This window comes from Myotis daubentonii, chromosome 2, assembly GCF_963259705.1.
Source record: "Myotis daubentonii chromosome 2, mMyoDau2.1, whole genome shotgun sequence".
Lineage (NCBI taxonomy): Eukaryota > Metazoa > Chordata > Mammalia > Chiroptera > Vespertilionidae > Myotis > Myotis daubentonii.
In genome coordinates this window covers 205857078-205862806 of record NC_081841.1, presented here as the reverse complement: position 1 = coordinate 205862806, position 5729 = coordinate 205857078, and the positions used below count along the sequence as shown (strand labels likewise).

General features: G+C 46.9%; 1 long non-coding RNA gene across 1 annotated transcript; it reads left to right on the top strand.

Annotated features, from left to right (window-relative positions):
• The first annotated feature begins 1828 nt into the window (after positions 1 to 1828).
• On the top strand, positions 1829 to 5048 carry LOC132228680 (uncharacterized). Its single transcript, XR_009451402.1, has 3 exons — positions 1829 to 2571; positions 2695 to 3398; positions 3538 to 5048. It is a non-coding gene; the product is annotated as an uncharacterized LOC132228680 (long non-coding RNA).
• Positions 5049 to 5729: the final 681 nt, after the last annotated feature.

The following is a 5729-nucleotide window of genomic DNA, read 5'->3' as shown; positions in this document are numbered from 1 at the left end:
GGACAAAGGGGGCCACTGTCGGTCTCTCTTAGACCGCGGTGGCTGCGAGGCTCCGTCTAAAAGCCTCGCTCTACCTGGTACCCCGGGAGCGCGCCTCTCTGCGGAGTCCCCCTGCCCCGACCATCCAGGGATCCTCTGGCCCCCGCCGGGCCCTCTCCCCGCGCAACGGAACACCGACGCCTTCCCGCGGGCTGGCACAGAACGTCTGGTGCCAGAGCCGCTCAGTCGCAGGCAGGTCAGGCCAATTTCGCACGTGTCGCCGGAGCTGGGGGGACGTCCCCGGGCCGCACTGGCCGCGCGCTTCCAGCCTTTGTCTCCCCTGCGCTGGGGTGGCCTCCCCGCCGGACCGGCCCCGGCTCAGAGCTCACGTGGCAAGTAAATAAGTCAAATCCGGGGGGTGGGGGGCAGGATGCTCACGGAACAAAGGCTTGCTTTCTGCACCTGACAGTAATCCGCGGCGGCGAAACCTGTAAATCCCGCGGGAGATTCGCAGGGAAGGGGGTGTGGGCGGGCGCGTGCGAGTGATTGTGTGTCCACGTGTGCGTGCCCGCGCCTGCGCGCCCGCGCCCGGGGGGGCCGGCGGGGGGCGGGGATCAGCTTCGGACTGAAAGGATTTAAGCGGAGAGCCCCTGTAATAAGGACGCGAATGCCTGATTTTGGAAAGAGACTACTTTTTAAAAAAAATCCTCTCTCCTCAACTCAGGAATTTGCTGTCAGTTGTGTGCGTTTCAGTAAATGAGATTTAAATTTTGCATTTATCCGGATCCTTTTTAAGCACCCTGGATCTTTTTTTTCCTTTTTTTTAAATTTTTGGTATTGTAAGTGTGTGGGCCTTTGGGAACACAGTTAAATGAATGCAATGTGGGGACTGCTCTACCCCTACCGAACACAGAGAGGATAAAACGTCTCAATTAGTATGCGGGCTGGGGGTGGGGCGCTTAATCGGTGGACACGGGAACTTGTGAAACAGCTTGACAGTAAGATCTTGGAGAAAACAAAGGCATTTGGAAGGAAGACATTGTCTGAATGTCATTTCAAAGTTAATTTAATTAACGAAGGCATATCTGCTGGAGCTGGAATGGGATTGCCCAAGGAGAGATATTTTATTTATATTTAGCAATAAACCTCCGGGTGGAAAATACTTTAGAAATTTACTGTGACATGTGCATCCAACTTCTTTCTCATCAGACAGTCCTTGGAGCACCTGGTGAGTCACTGTCAGGCCTGGTGAAATCTACGTTCTTGTTTAAGAACATTTCTTACCAATTAGGAAGTTGTGTGATCTGGGAATTTAAAGCCCAGAGGACGCTCCCCAGAGAGGACAATGGCTTCTATTCTGGTTTTAATGCCAACCTCTGACTCACTGCCCTGTCCCAAAGTGCCTGAATGAAACTTGCCTGAAAAATCATTATTGAATTAATGAAGGTGACAAAGGTTTAAGAGAGGTCCTGTGGGTTCCTCATGTCTGGTCTGTTGCCAACCCGGTGTGATCTGAGCAGGAGAGCCCCCTGTCAACCCCAAGCCAAGCTTCAGCAGCCTTCCCCCCTCCCTCCCCCACGCCAGGCGCACTCAAATGCCACAACACAAAGCACAGGCTCAAACTCCTCTCTCTTTCTGTCCCTCCTGTGCTCACGGAGAGCAAAGTTGGTGGTTTTTATTTATCTGTATAGTCAAGCAAGCGGTAATGTCCCACGCCAGTTCTTCAGCTTTTCAAAATCACATTTTGTTTTTTGTTGTTTTTTTTAATATATTTTATTGATTTTTCACAGAGAGGAAGGGAGAGAGATAGAGAGAGTTAGAAACATCGATGAGAGAGAAACATCGATCAGCTGCCTCCTGCACATCCCCCACCGGGAATGTGCCCGCAACCCAGGTACATGCCCTTGACCGGAATCGAACCCGGGACCTCTCAGTCCGCAGGCAGACGCTCTATCCACTGAGCCAAACTGGTTTCGGCAAAATCACATTTTGGAAACAAATGCTTTTCCAAATAGAAGATAAAAATGGACCCAGCAGTTTTGTTGTTGCTGTTAATCACTCTAGCTGTGAATACTTTCCTGGTTATCCAACAAACATGTTAAATTCAATGGGGGGAAGAAATTTGTCTATGCCTTCAAATAGTTTATAACCTAGTTGGTCTGGTCAGGGTGTGATTGTCACGGTATGTTATGGGAGGCAGGATCTAATAAATGTCCTTGGGGGAGAACAAACAAAATGTGAGGGGGATTCAGTCAAGAAAGGAATTGAGCCCTGTTGTGGGATTAGGGGAATGAAAGAAAAATTCCATTGCGCATAACATACATCTCATCTACTTACATGTTACCCTGGATTTATTTTAGGGTACTTTTTTTTTTTTTAACTTTTATCCCACCTCTGATATTCATTCTGCCCTTGTGCCTTATATCTTTTCCTTTCATTTGTTAGCTTCTTTCTTCCCCAGTGGTTTTGCCTGCTAAAAATAGATGAACAATTGGTCTGAAGCTGCAAGGGAGCCAAGATGATGCAAAGGCTGTAGAAAATCTATGCCATGGACCATGAGCTGTGAGCTGACCTAGATGCAAGATGACCTAGGTGTGGGCCCAATTCTATAACTTTCATTGTCTCCTTAAGCAGGTCAGCTGTTCTATACCTTAATTTTACCATTTGTCAAGCTAGAAAAAAATAATGTAATTATTTTGGTGTTTTTTTTTTCAGGACAACAAAATGTCTGAATCATTGTTCCAGCAATAAACATATTTTCCAAATGTGTTGGAGTATGAGGTCAGAAAAGAGTTTTGGACTTGTGAACTTATTAAATAAAAATTCTCATTGAGAAGTAAACATTAAATCACATTGTTCATGCATATTCCAAAACTGTTATTGAAAGCAATGAAACAACCCAAAATTAAGATGATCAAAGAAAATCTTGGGCTTTGGGGCATGATTTCTTCATTGATGGAACTGTAAAACAAATGTATAGGAAACCCCTGTGGTGCTGCCTGCCTGCTACCGCAGCCCCAGGTCATCATTATCCGCTGCTGGCTCGTCCTGCACACAGTCCTTCCTGCCTCACAAGTGTGAGGAGAGTATGACCTGAGCCTTTCCGATGTTTCAGCTGTCCTTCACCTCCACATCTTGGCCTCCGTGAGGTCTTCTTCTGTGATGGCTGGTTAATTCTCATCATACCTGTAGGGGAGGAAAATAATCTTTCTCTGTCCTCTTAGGTTTGTACCCGGAACCTGCAAATTAAACTCACAAAGACAGGTTAACAGGAGGAAAAGCAAACAATGTTAATTGATGTTAATTTTTTTTTTTACAGGTGCACAGGGACTTCCCAGAAAAGAAATGAAAATCCAAAGAAGTAGTTAGACCCAGGGGCTTACACGCCATTTTAACAAAGGACAATAAATTGTCAAGAAGTGACTAGACGAGTGGTTCTCAACCTTGGCTGCACATTAGAATCACTTGGGAATCTTTTTAAAATTCTGGAGGATGAGGCCCAGAAATCAGGATTTTAAAACGATTCCCAGGTGATTCTAATGTGCAGCCAAGGTTGAGAACCACTGGACTAGACAAAAGAAAGGGGCTTTGGGCTTCTGGAGCTGATAAGTTGTGGGAAGGTGAGTAGGAATAAATGGGGGGAAGTAATGGTACATAAGGGCTATTTAGTAAGGTTATTTGTGCAGACTCATCTTGGTTCCATCACTGCCTCTGGTGATAAAGATTGATCGCTTCCTGGTGGGGCAGAAGGAGACACCTGCACACGGGCAATTTACGGCCTGCTTTTAGGCAGATGGGAAGGGTGACGGAGAGCTCTTTTTATGTCTGCTTTTTCCAGTTGCCTTTAGTTCAAAATAACCCGTATGCCAGAATGGCATATTCTATCCTCGTTACAGCCATATCACAGCTTGACCAGGTGGTCGGCAGTGCAAAAAAAGGTGTCAGAATTTCAACTAGAACTTTGCTTGAATGAGGAGCAGGTCCCATTCCGCCAACAGTGGCTCTAGAAACTAGTCCTTTAGAAACCCGAGAGTCCTTACTTCTGCATGTTCTGGTAGACAGAAGGAAGGGGCCTAGAACCAACAATTCCTAAATAGTCATCTCTAACTATTTTAGCAAAAACCCCAAGGCCTTTGACACCCCGTGAGACTGATCAATTCACTTCAGTTGAAGAATGGTTTTCTGAAGTCAGGGTCTGAACAGCCTCTCTCAGCTGGATGGAATTCTCAGATTACCAGCGTCAGAAGGAACAGGAATTAGCATAACAATCCACACGATTTATTCTCGGAGGGGAATACCTAGGGTCCTCTTTAAGCAGTGGTTAATTACATCCTGCTATTTATCCCATGTATTAGGGCTTAACTAATTAGCACCCTGCCAACTCTATTTTTAATCTATTTCTCCCCCAACCCCCACCCCAACCCTAACTCCCGGTGCCCTGTGTCCTTTATGCCACAGTCTTGAACCTCCCCACCAAGTAACTAGGTGACGAGGTCTGTCCTCTAGGCCACCAACGCCCTTTTTTTCAGGGCCCCTTTGGATGCCACCCTGAGTCTGAGCCGCGTCCTCTCCAGACCTGGGTGTCATTTGGTGCAATGAGAACGGACACATGCTTTGGGGCTGACGAATGTGGTTTTCAATGTGGGCTCTGCCATCTAGCAGCTGGGGAACTTTGGGTAAGTTCTGCTCTTCACTTTCCACATCTTTCCAATGGGAATGTCACTAACACCTAGACCAGTGATCAGCAAACTCATTAGTCAACAGAGCCAAATATCAACAGTACAACGATTGAAATTTCTTTTGAGAGCCACATTTTTAAAACTTAAACTATATAGGTAGGTACATTGTTATTAACTTAATTAGGGTACTCCTAAGCTGGCCTTTGGTAAAAACGTCCTCGATCTGATTGAGGTACACTCGCTGAGGTCGACCCCTTCCAACTCTCCCATCCACACTAGTCTTGTATACTTGTATAATTCACATTATAACCCCTGTTCATATTATCTGCCTAGCAACACTGTAAGATCTGCTCTTGGATCTTGACAAAACTTCTACAGTCCTCAGGCCAGAGTCGATGATCAGTTCATTTATTAATTGTTCTGACTGTGCGCAGAAAAAACACCACAAGCCCTCCCATCTCTCCACCCTGCACGCCCCAGCCTCTGTTCCATCTGTGCTCTTCACGTTGTTGCAAACACTACCTGCTCTACCACACCACCACTGCTGCCGGCTCCTCTGGCCACCGTTTCCTGCTCCTTTTATGTGGTTTTGATGTTTGCTGCTGGTACCCAGGGCTGCAGCTCGCTTCTTTGGAGAGACCCATCCAGAGCCTCAGCCGCTGACTAGTCTGCCCCCCACCCCCACAACTGCCCCGAGGCTTCCTCTGCTCGGTGCACAGTCCAGGAGCACCAGGCGCTTTCCAGCCCTGTCCCAAACCCGCAGATCTCATCTTCTTATGTTCTTTGAGAGGAACTTCTGACCAAACTAACTGCTTCCGCCCAACTGAAACTCACAAGGGCGGTCACACTGAGAGGCGCTGATGTGTCTAGATGACTATTCAGAGCAGAACCCAAGCGAAAGGGTACACTTCCTGGCCTGAGGCATAAACACCGCATATATTTTCCCTTTCGGAGGGCTATTTTTCACGCTTGAAATGAAGTGTGGTCAGAATGTATTCTCGTCTAGAATCTTAGGTCAGTCAGGCAGAGGTTTGTCCTTCTCGTGTTTTATACATGTGCATAAAAATAGAG